Source organism: Peromyscus californicus, unplaced genomic scaffold, assembly GCF_007827085.1.
Source record: "Peromyscus californicus insignis strain IS unplaced genomic scaffold, ASM782708v3 Scaffold_22__1_contigs__length_63687245, whole genome shotgun sequence".
In the NCBI taxonomy this organism is placed as follows: domain Eukaryota; kingdom Metazoa; phylum Chordata; class Mammalia; order Rodentia; family Cricetidae; genus Peromyscus; species Peromyscus californicus.
In genome coordinates, this window is record NW_026294525.1 from 34,874,868 (window position 1) to 34,895,843 (window position 20,976).

At 38.0% G+C, this 20,976-nt stretch overlaps 1 protein-coding gene and 1 long non-coding RNA gene across 2 annotated transcripts in view; one reads left to right on the forward strand and one right to left on the reverse strand.

The window, feature by feature from the left end:
- Lama2 (laminin subunit alpha 2) overlaps window positions 1-20,976 on the reverse strand; it is a 571,484-nt gene that overhangs the window by 535,078 nt on the left and 15,430 nt on the right. The gene's annotated exons all lie outside the window — the stretch shown is intronic.
- LOC128118526 (uncharacterized) overlaps window positions 9,036-20,976 on the forward strand; it is a 52,092-nt gene continuing 40,151 nt past the window's right edge. The window contains exon 1 of the long non-coding RNA XR_008221249.1: window positions 9,036-9,226. This is a non-coding gene — a long non-coding RNA (uncharacterized LOC128118526). The remainder of the gene's footprint in view (window positions 9,227-20,976) is intronic.

Here is a 20,976-nt window from a genome sequence, read left to right on the forward strand (position 1 = left end):
ATTAGCATTTGTTTCTAGATTTTGACGTCCAGTGTAGTGGGTCAGAACTAGTATTAACAAAGAATATAGAATAGAAACTTAGCTAGAACACAATGAGCGGTCAGTAGTGGTAGCATGTCCTCAAGACAAGTTATATCACTATTTATTAATTGATTTTGTGTGTGTGTGTGTTAGAGAGAAAAATGGTCAGAATTTATAGGTTTTCTTACTAAGAAAATGATTTGAAGGCTACTATTTAAGAAAAGTGAAGCAAGAGAATATATACTGGGGTGTTGAACAATGAATACTTTAAGAATTTCCTTAGAATGAATACCACAGGTGGATCCCCTTCTACCTTATATTTTGGCATAGACACATACATCATACTCAGTTTGTTAAACCTACCAGATCTTTGCTCCCATCATGTTTTGAATAGAATTTGTCCCTGTAAGCTTATATAGAATTTTTAAATTAATGGTAGTTTTTAAATGGACATTTGTCTGACTATGGTTTTCTGAAAAGTGTGAAGTGAATAAGTTAGAGTGGAGCATTAGGGGAGAACTAACATCCTCATGTGAGAGAGAGAGAGAGAGAGAGAGAGAGAGAGAGAGAGAGAGAGAGAGAGAGAGAGAGAGAGAATGGAAGGGGAGATCTTAGAGGAAGATCATGCAGAGATACACATGAGCCTGAGCCTGTGCCCTACTTCCAGTCCCCAAAACACTTCCTAAGTAGCAAGTGTCAGGTGCTGTGTTATAGTAATTCAGCACTGACTAACATACGCCCTGCTGCTTTCAACTTCTCCATTCTGTGCTTGGGGGATGATTTATCCCCCAAACTGCACCCTAGTGGATGAATGTGTTCAAATCGGATGTCAACTTTGATCATATTCATCATATACCTACTTAATTCTCCATTTTGTCTTTGTTAACTCAGCTTGGGAGACTGGGATTTGTCACAGTCTTAGCAATAATACTGCAGTGCTACAGCTGACGAATACTAAAACACCTTCCCGCTCTCAGAGCCTTAGCACCACACTAAGTAGTTCTAATTGACAAATGGTCTTATCAATTTCAAAGGGAGAGAAGGGCTCAAGAGAAGGGCTGGATTTCCAGAATTTACCACTGCAGAGGGATCACCAAAGTTAAAAGCAGGCATAAATTTTCAAAATATGACTCCTAATATCACTTAGCAACATGATACTGTACTGATATTAGGTGATGATGAGATACTGAGTTTCTCTGTATTGGAAAAAGAAAGAAGTCTTAGGGGTCAACCATTTGTTACCCTGTTAGAGCATTGGAGCCTTGAGAAGCTTCTTGCCTATTCTTCATCTTGGATTCACCCTAAATATTGAGAACAAAAAAGATTAGCAAGAATAACAAACATATGAGTAAGCTCTGTGGAATATAAATTTGGGAAATGTATTTCCATCCTCAAAACTGTGTATGCTTTATGTCTAACAGAAGCAATTTTAAATAAGAGCTGAAATTTGTCCTTCCAAACCCTGTTCCCACCACGACTAAAGAGACTCAAAACTAAGGAAACTTGAATTGTGCATACATGCAAATTCATCTTTGGAGAACAACACTCTGCATCCCATATGCATGATACACACACACACACACACACACACACACACACACACACACACACACACACACACACACATCTTCAAGTAAAATCAGTATACTGTAGGTAAAACATGTTGAAAATTGGAGAAGTGGTATAAATGATATATAAATCTTAGAAAACTTCATTCAGAATGGCTCATTTGTAGCAGACCAATGGAGAACAGCAGCACTATGCTGAAAAGACCACAAAGAACAAGTCAGTAAAAGAAACAAAACACCGACTCAGTTTGGGCCAGGATGTTTTCATGCTTTGTCTCTCATAGAGAGACATCATTGGACATGGAAAACAAATTGTGTGCATGTAATACATTTGTGCAAACAAAAAACCTAATCAGCTAGTAATTGGCATAGTGGTGCATGAGAATGTGAAGTTTAAAACCACAGGTTTTTCTCTGGAAGAGCACTTGTGGTGAAGTAACTTTTGAAGTTTTCTTAAATTGTAGGAAAATGTACATAACATAAATACGTTACTCTAACCATCTTGAGGGCCCAGTCTGGCACTAATAATGACCTTGACAATTCTCTGCACACATTACCACTCTCCATCTCCAGAACACTTTGCATACTGTGAAACCTAAACTCTGTACTTTTGGATCACTAATTGCCATTTCTCTCTCCCCAAGCTCCCTGTAACCAACATTCTATTTTCTGTCCATGTGAACCTGATGACTTCAGGTGTCTCAAACAAGTGGAACTGTACAGTACGGCATTATTGATATAAAACAAATAAGCTATGATCTGCATATATACAATAAATAAAGGAAGCAGAATATTTGCAAAACTTGAATGCTTTTAATAAACTTTGAAGACCATATTTTTTACCATGATGCTTAAGCAAAAATATCTGTAGTAGTTCTAACTAAGTCCATTTTGTGTACCATACAGAGCTCACCCCCTTGCAGTTAAGAAGATGTGTAACTATTTCTATATAGTAAAATGCATATGCTTTCCTAGTTGAATTATTGAAGATCTGGAGTGTCAAATCTATGTTAATCTCACCTTTGCATTAGTAATCAGGGAAACTATTGATCTAATTAGTGATCGCAAGACCAACTGGAACTCTGAGTTATTTCATGGACCTGTTTACACAGTGCATGATTTTCGAATAAAAGAAATAAACCTTGATAATGTTGAGACTTTTGTGCTATGGTTGAGCACTGACTACAGTAGACTAGTATTCAAGTGACTGTGTTAATAAAAAAAAAAAATAGTGATGTTGAAAGAAAAAAAAACAGTGGGGGTACACGGTGTACGGAAAGAGGTCATATTATTAGAAGGAAGGTCACAGGGACAGGTCAGATGGCTCAGCTATGAAAAGGATGTACTGCCCTTGCAGAAGACCCAAGTTTGGTTCTCAGAGCCCTTATCAGGCAGCTGACAGCAGCCTATAATTCCAGCTCCAGGAGACTTACCCCTCCAGCCTCTATGAGCATCTGCACTCACACATGTGCACATGCATGTGGATGCATGCACATACACACACTCCTAAAAAAATTTTTAAAAGAAAGTAGACCATGAGAGGAGAGGGAAAGCCATTATGAGAGGGGGAAGAGGTGAAAAAGAGAACTGGAATACATGTGGTGGGAAAGTACAAGGAGGAACTCCTTGAGAGGAGGAAGGAGACCAGAAATAATGTTCAGGGGTAGGAGGAAGGCAATGGAGGAGGATAGGTGAAAAACATAGAAATCATAATGTCCAATGTAACTCCTAAATGCATATTCTACCATCCCTTTCCATCTCTTCCATTCAAATACACTGATGTATTTACCCCCTTGAAAAGAACTATACTGGCTGCCTAGGGATGTCATAACAAATTACGTCATGCTGGGTGGCTTGAAAAGGCAGATATTTATTCCTTTCTGTTTCTGAATACTAGAAGCCTTTGACTAAGCGTCTGCAGACTGTGTTCCTGTAGACACCATGAGAAAAGGTTGTTCCCCTTCCTTTCTTCTTTCTGATGAGGCTCAGTAATCCCTGGAATGGTGTGGTTTATGGAAGCATCTCTTCTGGACCCCTACATTTCCTGTATCCTCCACTGTCACATGGTGCAAGCCCATCCTGTCCCCATATGACCTCCTCTTAACTGAATCACATTTACAGAGTTCCTGTTTGTGGAAAAGGTCACAGTCACAAATACTGAGAGACCGAAGTTCAAAGTGGCTTTTTGGGAGCCACAATTCAACCCATAAAAACAGCTCACAAACAACATTCCACTTCAGCATCCTGCTTTCATCTTCTGGAAGTAAATGCTGTAAGTAGGATTTAAACAACCCCTACTTTAGTCACCATTTCAAAAATATGTTTTGTTTGGTTTAACCTGTTGCTAACTTTAGAAGGAGAGTTCCTCTTGATACAACACTTTCTCAGATTCAAGTATAATTACTCTGCACTGACTGAAATTATGTTACTAGGAAAGATGCTCCAATAAGACTGAACCCTATACATCCTTAGCCATCAGGGAAATACAAATAAAAAATGACTTTGAGATTCCACCTGTCAGAATGGCTATGATCAAAAACACAAGAGACAGCTCATGCTGGAGAGGATGTGGAGCAAAGGGAACACTCCTCCACTGATGATAGGAGTGAAAACTTGTATAGTCACTTTGGAAATCAATATGGCAGTTTCTCAGAAATTTGGGAAATTGATCTACCTCAAGCCCCAACTATACCACTGATGGGCATATACTCAAAAGATGCTCAATCACAGTACAAGAACATTTGCTCAACTACGTTTATTGCAGTTTTATTCATAATAGCCAGAACCTAGAAACAACCTAGATGTCTTTCAACTGAAGAATGGATAAAGAAAATGTGGAACATTTACACAGTGAAGTATTACTCAGCTGTTAAAAACAATAAAGAAAATGTGGTACATTTACACAATGAAGTATTACTCAGCTGTTAATAACAATGGCATCATGAAATTCAAAGGTAAATGGATGGAATTAGAAAACATCATCCTGAATGAAGTAGCCCAGATCCAGAAAGACAAACACGGTATGTACTCACTTACAAGTGGATATTAGTTGTAAAGTAAAGGATAATCATGCTACAAATCACATCTCCAGAGAGGGTAGGTAACAAGGAGGGATTAAGGAGGAACCTCCGATCTTCCTAGGAAGGGAAAATAGAATACATTTCATGGGTGAACTGGGGGTAGGAGGGTATGGGAACATGAGGGATCAGGTGTTGAGGGGGAAAATACTGAAAGAGACAACTGGAAAGGGGGTCACTTCAAGGTCAGGTAGAAACCTGGTGCAAGGGAAACTCCCACGAATCTACAAGGATGACCTCAGCTAAGAGTCCTAGCAATATGTAGGAATATGTAGCCTGAACTGGCCATCTCCAATAACCAGGCAAGACTTCTAGTGAGGGAATGGGACACCAACACAGCCACATAACCATCAACCTACAGTCTGTCCCACCTATGGGATGTGCTGGGGTAATGGTGGCACAGAGGTTGTGGGAGTAGCCAGCCAATGACTGGTCCAGCCTGAGACCCATGCCACAAGAGTGAGTCCACCCCTGACCCTGTCTGGAGCATCAGGACCCAGAGGCTGGATGGCCCAAAGGGCAAGCATAGAACCAAACAGTACTGGAGAAAAAAAAGTCAATGTAATGATGCCTAATGATATTCTGCTAAACTCATAGATTGGTGCCTAGTCCAATAGTCATCAGAGAGTTTTCATCCAGCAACTGGTGGAAACAGATGCAGAGACCCACAGCCTAACATTAGGTTGAGCTCGGGAAATCCTGCTGGAGAGGGAGGAAGGATTGTAGGAGCCAGATGGGTCAAGGACACCACAAGAAAACCCACAGAATCAACTAACCTGGGCTCATAGCAGTTCAAAGAGACTGAACTGACAACCAGGGAACCTGCATGGGACTAACTTAGGCCCTTTGCATATATGTGACAGTTGTGTAGCTTGGTCTTCTTGTGGGACTCCTAACAGTGGAAGCAGGGACTATCTCTGACTCTTTTACAGGCTTTGGAGACTCTACTCCTCATACTGGGTTGCCTTGCCCAGACTTAATACAAGAGGAGTTGCAACTTGATATGTCATGTTTTGATATTCATGGGAAGCCTGACCTTTTCTTAATAGTAACAGAGGAGGAGTGGATGGTGGGGGGTGCAGAGGGGAGGTGAAATGGGAGGGACTGGGAGGACAGGATGGGAGGGAAACTCTAGTCAGGATATATATAGGAAAAATATAATAGGCTTCAGACTTTCTTTTCTTTTTTCTTTTTTTGTTTTTTCTTCTTCTTGTTTTGCTTCTCTTCCTTCTTTTTTCCTCACATGTCTTTGCTAAGTTAAGTGTAAGCAACAGTGTGAAGGCAGGGTCAGATGACGAGAAATGGAATGCAGTTGTCCATCCAAATGGTCAGTTCAAAGCATCTCAGGTATTTCTCCCCATGTTTTCCTTTCTAGATATTCAGGACACAGCCCCATACTTTCTCTCTTATCTTTGTTCCGATGCCATGCACACACAAACATACACATATACACACATGAATAGCACCCAAGTAAGCAACGTTTATAAAATCCTGTGACAAAATGAGAAAGCACTACCTTACCACAATTTGCAATTCAAAAAGAAGCACAGAAGTCAGTAGGTGGGTAGGTTAAGTGGAGAATGATCTGACTGGGTAGGTAGTACAGGGAAACTGGAAACTAGGGAAATCCAAGCCTGTGGATCCCAGCACTCAAGAGGTAGACGCAGGAGGATTAGAAGAACTTCAAGGGAAATCCCAGCTACACAACAAGTTCAAGGCAAGCTTGGACTCCATGATGAAGACAGAGATAGACAGGGAAGGGAAGGAAGGAGAGACACAGAGACAGAGAATTCGAAGTCCTCTAAAGAATAGAACCTGCTTCTTGAAAGCATGAAAGAAATGCAAATATGGCAGCTATCATGCGTTACTCTCATTAGCAGAGGGTCATTACAGGCCTCGGGGACACAAGAGTCTCCTGTCCAGAACTGACAGCATATGACATATCTCATCTATCCCAAGGAGTCACAATGGCTGCAGCTCAGATCATGACTGAGAAAAGGGGTGATGGATGAGGTTGGGAAGAAATGCAAAAGGGCAAATCACAGAGTAATTTATAAATAAGATGGTCACATAATTCATCATTCAGACCAGGCTACTTTTGAGAATAAATGGGGGAACTGCTATTAATGAAGCTGGAACAGAAGGTGCACACCATTGCTGTCAGAATAACTAGCAACTCACTTCACGTTAGCAGAGCTCGGACTTTGGGCTAAGGTCAAGGAGATATACCATGGCATTTTATAGAGAGGAGTTTGTTCTGTTTTATTTTGTTTTCATGAAATTGCCTCTAGCTCAAGTACAAGAAACAAATGGGAGAAGGCTAAATTGCAAGCAAGAAGCTCCATTAAAAGTCCACTATGAGGCTTCTGGCTATTGAAATAATGGTAACCTGAATCATCGTGATAGTTGTGTGAGGACTATAAGAAACTGATGTAATACTATTAGGTTGACTTTATGAAATTGTTGAAATTCACCTTTTTTTTTTGGCCTCCAGCATGAAAGCTTCGAAGACTCCCCTGAAGGATTTTAAGAAAATGGTTGGTTGGTCACAATGTTAAACAATGATAATAGTGAAAAATGATAAAAATTAGTGAAAGTATTGTTATTAGTGGACTGACTGATAAAGACTATACATTAAAATTCAAAACAGGATTGCTGTTCCTGGACATTAGGAAAGTGCTTGATTATATACGGCTCATGCATATAAACAGAGTGCCAACTCTAGAAAAGTAATCCCCATAAGGGATTCTAAGGCTTTCAAAGAGGAAAATGAGGGGAAAAACAGTATGCCATTAGACCAAGCTGAGAAATGGGGAGTCAGTCAGAGAAAGGGGGAATCAGATGACATGTATGACTGAATTGTGAGGTCACTATGGGTGAATTGGATCTACACCAGGAGAGATTTCTGATATCTACTATGGGATCACACCATACTGGCCATGTTGATAAGTTTAATCAAAAGCCAGATGAGTGCCTTCCTGGCTTGATATCATGATGTCACATAAGCCCCATGTGAATCCAAATGCCACATCAAAAGTGTGATCAGAAAGTAGAAATTTGAACTGACTCTGTTTTAAATGGAAGAACAATCTAAAAATTACAGGAATGTATTTTACATACCCCCAATCTAATACTTTCCCCCACGCTACCACATAAGTTCAAGTCTTCTATATAAACTGTAACTTACTCAAATCGTTCCCATTAAGAAGGGGAACAGAGCCAGAGTAAAGCAAATTAAGTAAGTTCCCAATATTACTTGATTGTTCAAACCCAAAGAAGCTGAGAGGGAAGGCTATGGAGGAGCCCAAAACGATCACTGAAAGCAACCCCTACACTTCAATAGCATATTATCAGAGGAAGGAGACTTGAAATCCAAGTCAGTCCACAAAAGGTGATTTCAAGTGACATGCAGTACTGCTAACATGACCCGAGTCAGGTATCCAGGGATGGGATGATCAGACATCCCATGCATGCTGGATGAACTTCGAAACTTGATATTTTGTGGTTAGTGTTTTCTCTTTCGAGTACCTTCAAACCCAATGAATAGGAATAAAGAAATTGGCCAGTGACCAAAATGTTTGGGATCTGTTCTCATTCTGCATTACCCAAACAAACTTTTCAGTCACAAGGCTGATATGCTGCCAACTTAAGGCCATTAAAACCTGGACTGACACTTGAGATGAACAGCAAGACGATCATCGAGAGGCAAGTGGAGCAATTTCCAAAGCTCCGAAGGGCGGCAGCACAGTGAGAGAGTGAAGCGTATACATCGACATAACTGATCAACTACCAGGCACACACAAACTTACATTATTTCAATTTCATTCAGTTTCATTTAGATATTTTACACTAATGTCTTAGTTACATTATCCTTCTTATTGTGGAATTGCCAAGCAAACATATTCTCTCTCATCAAACATACATGATAGACTGGGGCCAAATTGTAGAATTTATCCTCAGTCTCCTTCCTTAATTTATTGTTCTCCCACAATGAACAATTATAGTTTTCACTACAATCATCCAAATAAAGACTTGGGACTTTTTTTCTTCTGTGGCCTCAGAGGTCCATTTTTAAACTATAAAATAACTGGTGGACTATCTACTTGCATAAACATCATTCCAAATTGTGATACAATTCATGTCAGACAATGTATTTCACACTGGTTAAGTAATACTCCCATCGAGTGGAGTTATATAAGACGCTGCCAAGTCTACCTGCAGGGAAACACACTTCAATAGTTCTCACACAGCATGAAGGCGTTTATCATTATTCAAATATAGAAGAAATGAAAAGGTTCCAACATTTCTGACATTATAACTGGCTTGTGGTAAACTGCTGTTAAGCACATTCAGTGGGCTGCACTTACCCTACACAATTGGAAGACAGCTTTCACGCTGCTCTGAAGAATACGAAGAGAGTCAGAAGTGCTCTGGGGAAAAATTCCTTCCTCAGATCTTGCCCTGTACTCCCTGAAGTCCTCAAAGAAAACCACGGACCAATCCACAAAGCACAGTAGCAATTAAAGGAGGAAAAATAGACGCACATGCATTTTAAGAAAGGTTTTGTTTTTTTTCATTAGCCTTTCTGTCTTGTTCAATGTCTGAGAAGAATGTTTACAAAATGTTTCTTTTTTTGTTCCCTGTTCTTTCCTTCCTTTTAAAATGATAGACAAAATTGTATGTGTTTATAGTGCAAAACATGATGTTTGAAATAGTCACTGTGGTAAGTGTTTTTGCAGAGAGAAAAAGTACGTTAATTTTCAACATTTGGCCAAATACAGAATAACACCAGTAGCATTTAGGTCCAGGTCCACGTGAAACCAGTGTCTGAAATTAAAGCAAATGGTCTCCTATCTTACCCTCACCTCTTTCATTAAACAAGATCTAGAAACAAAAACAATTCAGTCTGAGGGCAGAGTTGTTCACGGAGTTTGTTAATTGGGTTTGTTGTTGTTGACGGCGGCGGCGGCGGCGGCGGTGGTGGTGGTGGTGGTGGTGGTGGTGGTGGTGGTGGTGGTGGCATGTGTGTGGTCTCTCCCCAATTCTCTGTGGTATGTATGTATATTCATGTGTGAAGACCACTGCTCTGTATACTCCAGGTTAGCCATCCCATGAGCTTCTGTGGGGCAGAGGGATTAGCCTATCTCCAGCTCCCATCTCACCATGGGAGTGCTGGGATTGTAGACGTGTACCATCATATCTGGCTTTTACTTTGGTTCTGGGAATCTGAACCTGAGATGTGAAGATTGGCCAGCAAGCATTTTTTCCTTGTTAAATCATCTCTCTCTCTCTCTCTTTGTGGCTGTTATTATTTTCAAAGTTCTGACTTCTACTTAACATTGTCATTGGTTAATAGTTTCTTAGGGTTTTTGTTGCCATGATAAAAATACTATAACCAAAAGCAAGTTGGGGAGGAAAGGGTTTATTTCATCTTATAATTTGTATTCAATCATCTAGGCAAATCATGCAGGAACTCAAAGCCAGAACCTGAAGGTAGGAACTGATGCAGAGGCCATAGAGGAACATTGTTCACTGGCTTGCTCCTCATGGCATGTTCATGCTGATTTCTCATACAACTCTGGACCACCTACCTGCCCAGGGTTAGCATTGTTCCTTGCCCCACACCTCTGGGCTGGGGTCACCCACAACAATCATTAATTTAAGAAACAATGTACTACAGATTTGCCTACAGGAAATTTGATGGAAGCATTTTCTCAATTGAGGTTCCCCTTCCCAAATAACTCTTGATTATGTCAATCTAATAAGAAAAACTAACCAGATCAAATTGATACAAGAAATTGAGGAGAAGGTTATTTTTTTGTTGTTTGCTATAAAATAAAGTTTGCAAAAATAATGTGAAAATATAGTTGAGAGTGTCATAATGAACTAAGAACAGGATTTAGATAATATAAATTAAAGTATATGTAGATTCAAGTCTAGTGAACTCAAGGATGACTAAAGCCTGGTTCAGTTATGCATCTGTTTTAGCACATTTACAATCTTCATCTTAAGACTCAAATAAAAAATTACTTGTGTGACACATATTTAGATCATTTACCTCACACAGCTCAAGCATAGTTATCCATGAAAGTTTGCTTTGTTATTTTCCTATGAGCTATGATTTAAAACTGCAGCCCATGAAATACAACTTAACTGTGACAAATTCTCCTTTTGAAATGAGCATAGTTATTTTAAAATTAGATATGCTTGAGATGACACTGTGAAGCACTGAGCCCTGGAGCTATATTGAACTTGAAGGAAGTATTACATACATACATTACAGAGGATTACACATTTAAATTACACAGGTCAACTCTTAACTTAAGTAGTGATTCTTTGTTGCTCTTTACACATTTACATTTGGTTGCTGGTTTCAGGTTCCACTTTGCAAATAAATGTGCATACTTTTCCAAAGTAGAAAATCAAATGCACCTAAGTACTGTTTAAATAGCATCTACCCAGTGATTTGAGGATCAAGTTAAAATAACATCTCCAACCCATTATTGTTTTTTTTGTTTTGTTTTGTTTTAATTTCTAATAGTAACAGAGAAACAAACCTCCCACCATAGAAAACTATTATAAAAATAAAAGTAAGAACTTCTTTATTCCATAACTATTTGGAAAATTATTTTATCTACCAACCTTAAGGGAGAAAAATGGATTGAAGGTGTTAGCTTTACTCTTAAGTTTTTTCTTCTCTACAGTGCTTTTCTTGCTATTTTCTTTTTTTTCTGTTTAGATTTACTCTTGTGCTCAGTGTCTAAGACAACAACTTCATTTAATGGCACCCGCACATATTCTCAAAAGACACTGATAATTTTGACTATGATATTAAATCATACACACACACACACACACTATATATATATATATATATATATATATATATATATATAGTCATCTGTTACAAAGACCACATATTTGTATAAATTCATCTGTTGCATATACCACATAATATGCTCCATGCAACAGATGAATTTATGTGTGGTCTATGTAACAGATGAATTTTCTTTTCCCTTGCAAACAACCTCAATTATAACCTCATTTAATTTAGATTACCTGTGGGCTGAAGCAATTCCATAACATAAAAATATGTTTATACCTAGCATATTTTAACTAAATTTTATTGCTAATAAGCACTGTCTAAGTTGCTCTGAGAGCTTAACACTGATTGCTTTGCTACTACAGTGGTGTATATAATGTAGAGGATGTCACAAATCAATTCCAGAAGTGGAAATATGGGAGCTTTGATTATGGTATTGCAATAAGCTACAAGTATAGAGTTTTTAAAAGAATCTCGAGTTAGTAGTGACTAAATCCAAATTATGAAGGTCATCTTACCAAAAAAAAAATACAGCTTACATTCCCATGGACATTTATCTCAGATGAAAAGCTCTAAGAAGAGACAAAGGAAGCTAGTACAAATATCTATATTCATAAAATATGTCCCAAAGAAAAGGTATATTAAACAAATAAATCACTAGAATAACCAATAGTTGGGTGAGTTTGGCTAAATTTATCAACCTTGAAAAGTTACTGAAGAGCTAAAGAGATGGCTCAGATTAAGAGCATGCACTGTTCTTTTAAAGGACTGAAATTAGCTTCTCAGCAACCACACTGGATGACTAACAAACACCTGGAAAATAGCTCCTGCCAAATCAGATGACATCTTCTAGATGGACACCTACATGCACACATGGACACACACATATGCACAATAAAACATAAAATAAATCTGTAAAAGATAAAAGTAACATAAAATATGAACCAACATTTAAAAATCGCTATTAGAATTGCCACTGCAATGGTTATTTCCTGCGTAGCTTCTAGGCATGGTTAAACCAGGAACTATGTCTGCATGCCATGCCAAAAACATGTAACTAGACTCCACCTCAACTTTCATAATCTGCCTGCTCAAATACTCCAGACTCCGAAGGAACACTACAGGATTCCTTCCATGTGGAAGAAAAAAAAGAAAAAAAAGGCTGAGGTTCAGTGGAAGAGTGACTACCAGAACTGGGAAGAGGGATACCATAGGGTAGCACAGATAAAATGAGGCAGAATCTGATCCCATTGTATTGTATGCATATGCTGAAAAATCACACTGAACTCCATTAGCATTTTCAGTTAATACACACTAATTAAATACTTTTAAATGAGATTGAGAGTTAGAGAGATAATACAGGAGGCAGAATACATTCCCTATGTCCAAGCCAGGCAGCTCACAGGATCCTGCAACTTTAGATGCAGGGGATCTCCAGCTTTCTTGGGTGTGCGCACTCATGTACCCAATACACACACACACACACACACACACACACACACACACACACACACGCACACGCACACACACACGCACGCACACACATGCACGCACTCACGCACGCGTGCATGCACCTATAGCCATAATTAAAAATAACATTTTAAATAATTTTCAGTTATTCTTCTTTTATGATAGATTTCATTATAAACTAATAAGCCTAAATTCAAGTTTGGATTTTTTCTTTTAATACTAATAATTCTGTCTCCCTGGTTGTCAGGCTCATTATTTACACCCCATAACTCACTGTTCCTTCTCCCTGAGTTACTTTGTTCCTGGTCTGCCCATCTTAATTCCTCTAGTCTAGTAGACTCAGTACAAATGGCATCTCCTTTGTAATGCTGTCCTTACTCCTATGAAATGAAAATTTTTTCTCTCTTAGAATCTAAAAACACTTTAATAACCTTATTAAACCCTCTCCATATATATATTGTGCCTGTGTTTACCTCATTATATAGATACATTTACTTTTTCTCTACTAAAATAATTCTAGAGAGAGAAAATTATACCTTTTTCATATTTGTATAGACACTGCAAATTTCTTTTCTTACTTAAGCATTCCTGTTTAATAGGGGGATTTTTTTTCTGTCCTTTGTATCATTCCATTGCCCGACATAGGAGAATAATGCATGTAAAGTAGATTAAAAAGACATCAAACAAAATATGTTTATTTGGATCAGTGAAATGGCTCAGCAGGTAAAGGTGCAGGTCATCAGGACTGATGACCTGCTTTTCATCCTCAGAACCCACATAATGAAATCAGAGAACCAAGTCTCGGATCTTGCCCTATGATCTCCAATTGAACACTGTGGCATACACACACACACACACACACACACACACACACACACACACACACACGCACGCACATTTTAAAAATTAGTGTATATTTATTTTGTGGCCTATACTTAACCAGAATTATTAAAGAAATGTTAGCTTTGTCAGTATTTTATAAAGATAAAATCTTTCCAAATAAAACAAGCTTTTTACTGTTACATTTCAAAATTATATAAAAATGTAGAAGAAAAATATTAATTATGGTTTCATTCAGTAGCCAAAAATGTTAGCTCACCAACCAAGAATATTGTTATCCATAGGGACATAACACTCCACTATTATTGTGCCTTGGTTTTGAAACAGAAGTTTCTCTTTTGTTATAAGATTAAGCAATATCTTACATGAAATCCATTAATTTTACTCCTAAATATGAGAAATGAAAACATACACCTACAAAACAATTGTGAATATCAACTTTATTTGAAGTAGATAATACAGACAGTCAGCATGTGTATATGTCACCAATAAGCAAACTCAAAATTGATTTATACATAGGAAACTCTAAAAAGTTAGAAGGGACAAATATTGAGGAACATACATCATGACTTTTCAAAAGAAGTTATCAAATTAGGGGTCGTCTTAGGAAGACCCTAAGAAATACAGAATTGGATGGCTTGGATTTCAGAAATTCTTAGACAAATCACTTAATCAGGTAAGAATTTGCAGAGTGTAGTAGGACACCACAAAGGGCAAGGAGGACTCCATGGAAAGAGGAAAAGTTCTACTTCATGATCGGGGTAGTGGTTACATAAGTGAATGTGCTCTCAAAAACCATATGCCTTTACATTCTTATCCAAATTTTATTAGATATAAATTATGCCTCAAAGGGTTCATTTAAGGCAGAAATTGTGCCTTTCGGACATTTGTAAGTATCCCACAATTCGGAGCAGCTACCTATCCTGTTGTGGAGTTATAATTGCAACAGTCTCAGTCCTCAGTGAATTGCAAAAATGGTTGAGACAACATGAATAGGCTGTCTGGCACAAATTTGGTACTACCCCTTGGAGAGAGGAAAAAAATTGTCAGAGGTTATAAAAGCCAAATGGAGACAAAAGGTTTAAACTCAACACACAAACCTTATTTTGCAAAGAAGCTCTTTATACACATCTATATATACGTGTATAATCTAACAATTATCAAGTCTCTTATTAGAAAACAGCAGTGGTTCAACTGTGTTATTAGCTAGACCAGGGCTCTAAATACTAGTTACCAAAAAGGTTGATTTGGAAAGTAGAATGGTTTTCTATGCATTTCACAGGAAACTATAACCTAGAATACAAAATTCAGTAAAGAAAGATTTGAGTTTCTAGGACTTTATACAACCATGCATCTAAGTGAGCAGCAATAGCCCGATTTCCTCCCAAACAGCTCATTATTTCATTCAGCTTCTTAATTCCTTCAATTAAATTTCACATATAAGCAAATGAAAACCATGCATAATTTGGAAAAGAGACATTATTCTGCTAACTCCCACACATACACAAGAAGAGTAATCGTAAGCAGCTGTCTTTCTTTTAACTAAATTAACAATGCTTATTATGCTCTGGCTTCTAGATGCAGAAAAGCATGCTTCCTGTTAATATGCTTGGTTTCTGACCTGACAATAATGCTAAAAAACTCAGCAGGAAACTCAACTCCCACATATTGCTAGCTAGGGAGAGAGAGGCAAAGGGAAATCATGTTGTTGGAAATTAAGAATGCTTATTACAACCCGCATCAAGGGCATTTCTGCACCCGATCTGTTGCTGGAAGTTATGAAGAAGATTTCTTCAGAACAAGCTGAGGAGGCAAGGCTATGGGTGGCATACTGATGAAACAGAAAGCTGTCTTTTGAGGGAGCTACTAACTTGGTGACCATTTTCTCTTCAAACCAGGACAAAGAGGAAGCCTGTGATACAGTTTTTGACACAGGGTACTAATGGGTGATATTGACCTGGATGAATTCACAGAGTTCCTCCCATCACAGTGGACTGAGTAGATGTGTCTTGGGCTTTGGTCTCTGATCTAAGACCCTTGAAGAAATAATTCCAGAACTGACAGTGTTAACCTAATTACAAGGTAAATGCCCCTGCTGGTCCTGCACTGTAAGGTTCTTTCAAGCCAAATAAATAAAATATTATTTGTTTGTTTGTTTGTTTTTGCTCTTTTGAGGGGGACCACCACCCAGCTCCCAAATAAATCACACATGGAGGCTTATTCTTAATTAAAAATGTCCAGACTTAGCTTGGCTTGTTGCTAGCCAGCTTTCCTTAACTTTAAATTATCTCTTCTACCTTTTGCCTTTGGGCTTTTACCTTTCTGTATTTCTGTATACCTTTCATTATTTCTTACTCTGTGGCTTGCTGTGTAGCTGAGTGGCTAGCCCGTGATGTCCTCCTCTTTCTCTGGCTACTAGATCTCCTCCATCTCCCAGATTTTTCCTACTATATATTCTTTCTGCCTGCCAGCCCTCCCTATCCTTTCTCCTGACTTGCTGTTGACCATTCAACTTTTTATTAGACTACCAGGTGATTTAGACAGACAGAGAAACACAGCTTCACAGAGTTAAACAAATGCGACATAAACAAAAGTAACACACCTTAAAATAATATTCTACCACATAAATAAATGAAATGAAACAGATCATTGGCAAGAATGTGCCTTCTGGGTGTGGATGAGATCTTAGCATCAACATTTTAAAATCAAGACCATTGCATTTGTCTTTTCTTTTGTCATTGCCTTCAACCCAGATTTCTCCCTTTTGGTCCACATAGCAACACCTTAACCAATACATTCCCAAAATATGTAATCTAGGGAAAGATTCTATTCCCAGTGAGCTCTGTCCCTTAAACTTGGGAAAACAAACTGAGAGAAGATAGATAGATAGATAGATAGATAGATAGATAGATAGATAGATAGATAGAAATTGCAAGCAAAACACTTCATGTTTTATAAGAAAAGGCATCATATAACCTGTCTGGTATTGCACTACTGGAATAGAACAAGAGGCATATACCACAATGCAGTTGTTGAGGGTCAAACCCAGGGCTTTGTGCATGCTAATCAATTATTCTGCCAAGTGAGCTACATCCCAAGCCCAGAATATTTAATTGCCTATGAAAGTTCTGATTTTTAAAAGTATAGGATAAAAGAATATTGTGAAAAACCTACAATTATATCTTAAGATCCATAAAAAATTTATAATCCATAATTTATCTCATTTTTATACAATAATTGTAACTATGCTACAAAATATTTTCAAATGATTTCAGAAAAAATCAAGGCACTCTGAAATCATGCAATGAAGTTTAAACAAACTCTCTCATGTAACAACTATGTAAATTAATGGTCACTTCTTTAAAACAGAATTGGAAGTACACATAATGCATGTTACTACACAATATACAAAGACACTAAGATCTGCAATTCTACTAAATGTCAATGGTTCTGGAACCCACTTATTGTGGAGTCAGATATAATAAAACTCCATTTATGGTGAAGCAGAATGGAAGTCTACATTATGTCAAAGGAATGTAATTCACAAAACCCAATTCCAGTAATAGTGAATGACTTACAAAAAGATTTTGATGGAATAATTTCACTGTGGGACTCTGGTATCATTAAAATATACATGCTAGATTTTTTAACATCAATAATTTACAAAATGAATTATAATAAATTAAACATCCTAACGTAGGAAACCATGCACAAACCTAACATGAAAGAACAAAATATGTTAATAAGACAGTATAGATTCTAATTTGTAGAAATGTATTTATGAATATTTATGAATGGAATACAAAAATGAATTGTACAAGTGAATGAGTGATAATTATCTGAAGCACATAATAAAATGAATATATGCCTTACTCTGGAGAGTCTAAGAAATCTGCTATGGATGATTGATTGATAAATAAAACTCTGATTGGCCAGTAGCCAGGCAGGAAGGATAGGGTAGGCGGGACAAGGAGGAGAAGAATTCTGGGAGGTGGAAGGCTGAGGTGGAGAGATGCTGCCAGTTGCTGCCATGACAAGCAAGATGTAAGGTACCAGTAAGCCATGAGCCACGTGGCAACTTATAGACTAACAGAAATGAGTTAATTTAAGATATAAGAACAGCTAGCAAGAAGCCTGAGCCATTAGGCCAAACAGTTTAAATAATATAAGCATCTGTGTATTTATTTTATAAGTGGGCTGTTGGACTGCCAGGGCTTGGCGGCACCCGGAGAGTAAACTCCATGTACATAAATCAGCATTTCTTACTACATTTTTTAAAAACCTGCATTTTAGGTTAGTTATAGGCATTATTCTAAACAAATCTTAATCCTATCATGTCTAAGTACTGTTATTCTGATATAATTTTCATATTAAATTCCTCAGCCTTCAACTGTTTAAGTACTGGGAGAAAAGTTAATTTATGTAGAAATATAATCCATAAATAAGATATAAAATACATAGAGCTCCATTTCCCTCTTTCACTCACTTTGACTATTGATCCCCTTTACTCCAGCTATGGGTTATGCTGGAGTATCCATCTCAGATGTAAGATGCAAAGGCTCAACTCCCATGATGACAGATCCTACACAGATGTAAAGAATATGATAGAAACATGGTGGAAAGGGAAATTATAATGAATATAATCAATGAGTCATGGTTTTGGGTTATTTAATCCACAAAAATTATATGTTACTTAGTTACTTAAGATTAGACATTTAAATTGTAGCATCTATGTTACTCATCAAGGCAAAGTTAAATGTTATAGCTCTGGATATTCAAGCTCAAGGTTAGGTGGTCCCCTTGGTTTGGGTCTCTGACAAGGATGACGAACTAGGGAAGATGCTTTTCTTAAAGCATATACATCTGAAGTCAAGAATCTGAGAGCAGACGAGGCAAGGTCCCACAATCCCCTTTGGTGGTATGCCACCCATGACATAAGGATGTTATACCAGCCTGGACCATAATACTCCTTAATCTTGCCTCTCTAGAGACCTGGGTTTACAAATGGACTTTTGAGATATCCATCCAAACCACAACAGACTATATCTGTATGTAACTGATTACTGAATAGAAAATGTTTAAATTGTATCACATCAATTCTATGTCTTAGAGGAATGTTTAGCATTAAAGGAACTTACCAGTAGGCTAATAATTCTATATTTGGCTGCAGAGATTTTCAGTATTTGATTCATGTTGTCTTTTCAATCACTTTACCTTTTCTTTTTTTTAATTTTATAATTTAATTTAATTTTTCATATCAGCCACGGATTCCCCTGTCCTCCCTCCTCCGGCACCCTCCACCCTCCCCCTAACACACTCCCCATTCCCATCTCCTCCAGGGCAAGAAAGCCCGAACTGACCTACTCTGGTGATAGGATGACCAAACACCCTAACTGTCGTGCTAGAACTGTCATCCAATGACTGACTGAAGCAGATGCAGAGATCCACGGCCAGGTGGAGCTCCAGGAGTCCAATTGGTGAGAAAGAGGAGGGATTGTATGACTCAGAATTGTTGAGACCGTTGTTTGGAAAAAGCTCAGGGACAAATAGTCAAACTAGTGGAAACACATGAACTATGAACCAATAGCTGAGGAGCCCCCAACTGGATCAGGCCCTCTGGATACCTTTTCTTTTTTTGTGAAGAATCGAGAGGAAAATAACAAATAGAGAAGAATGAGAGGACTCATCATGGGCAGAAGTAGTTCATGCAAATCTGATAACTTGAAATTAATCCTGGGTCCCAAGCAGGAAAAGAAAACAGACTCCCAAAAACTGTCCTTGGATCTGCACACATGTACAGAGGCATGTACACATGTGCCCCCACATGTTGTATACACACATATACAATAATAATAAATAAATACATAACTTTAAAGGGTGTGACTTTTCTGTTTTATTTAAATTTGCCACTTAAAATGTTGGCTAAACTTGGTGAGGTTAGAAATAATTTAATGACTAAATATTTCAATTAGTTAAGGAAAAACACATAATTTTGAGACTAATCCTACCTCTTCCACACTCTCAGCATATAAGCATATTAATCATGAAAACTGAAGATTTAAATTCATAAAAATGGGGGGGCTTAATTAGCTCAGTTAAGAGTGAAATTGACTGCAGATCTAAATACATTAAATGATCAAGAATTTTATGCCATACGTTGTGGTGATCATTGGTGCTAACACGACAGATACAGTCAGACAAAGCTGACATCACCAGGAGAATGGAGAGAAAATGATGTTTAAGCCTTATTTCAAAAGGGCAAGAAAAGGTAGGGTGTTCTGGTGAAGGATGTGCTAAAGGAGAATGGTGGTATTTTTGATGGCTTGAATCGTTTACTAAAAGCATAAAGCGGGGAATAACTTTGACCATGTAATAACAAACAATTGAGAAATGAGGACATCAAGTCTAGACGGTGACCTTTGAAAGTGGGGAGGATTTTAGGAAGGACCCTGGTCTGGAATCGACATCACCACTTAATTTGAAATATTTAACTAAGGCATCGTGTTGCAATAGCCCTGTGGTAGGCGCTGTTTAGCCATGTTTTCTACAATGGGGAGGAATCATAATGGCTTTCTTTGAATCGAACCATGAATTTCAACCATTCCTCTATTTATTCTAACAACCACAGGTATAAAGAACATATTCCTTCCTGAAAGTCAGCTACACCATTTCTCCTAGTTCATCAATCTTCCCTTAGACATTGTAAGCATCAGACATTGTAGTGAGGATACAGCAGTGGCAAAAACTAGGCATGATCCTTGCTCTCAAAGCTCTTACACTGTTCCACTTTCTGTTAATTTCATTTCTATAATGAACCCCCCCCCCACCACCACCTCTGCTGGTAGGCCAGCTCTGACTTACCTTTGGACTTGACAGTCTATTCTTTAAAAAAAAAAAAATGCACCACATTTATTGAAATACATTTTTAAAAGTTTATTTATTACTTCACAGAAAATATCTCATAAATCCAAGGCTGGCATCCAATTTCCAAGGCTGGTCTTGAACTCCTGATCCACTTGCCCCTTTCTCCTAAAGTACTTGGATTACACGCATGCACCCCAACATCTAGTTTTATGTGGTGATGTGCACTGAACCCATGGCTTCCTGCAGGCTAGGCAAGCACTCTGACAACTGAGCCGAATCCTTAGTTCCAAATCTTTTATTAATTCCACATATG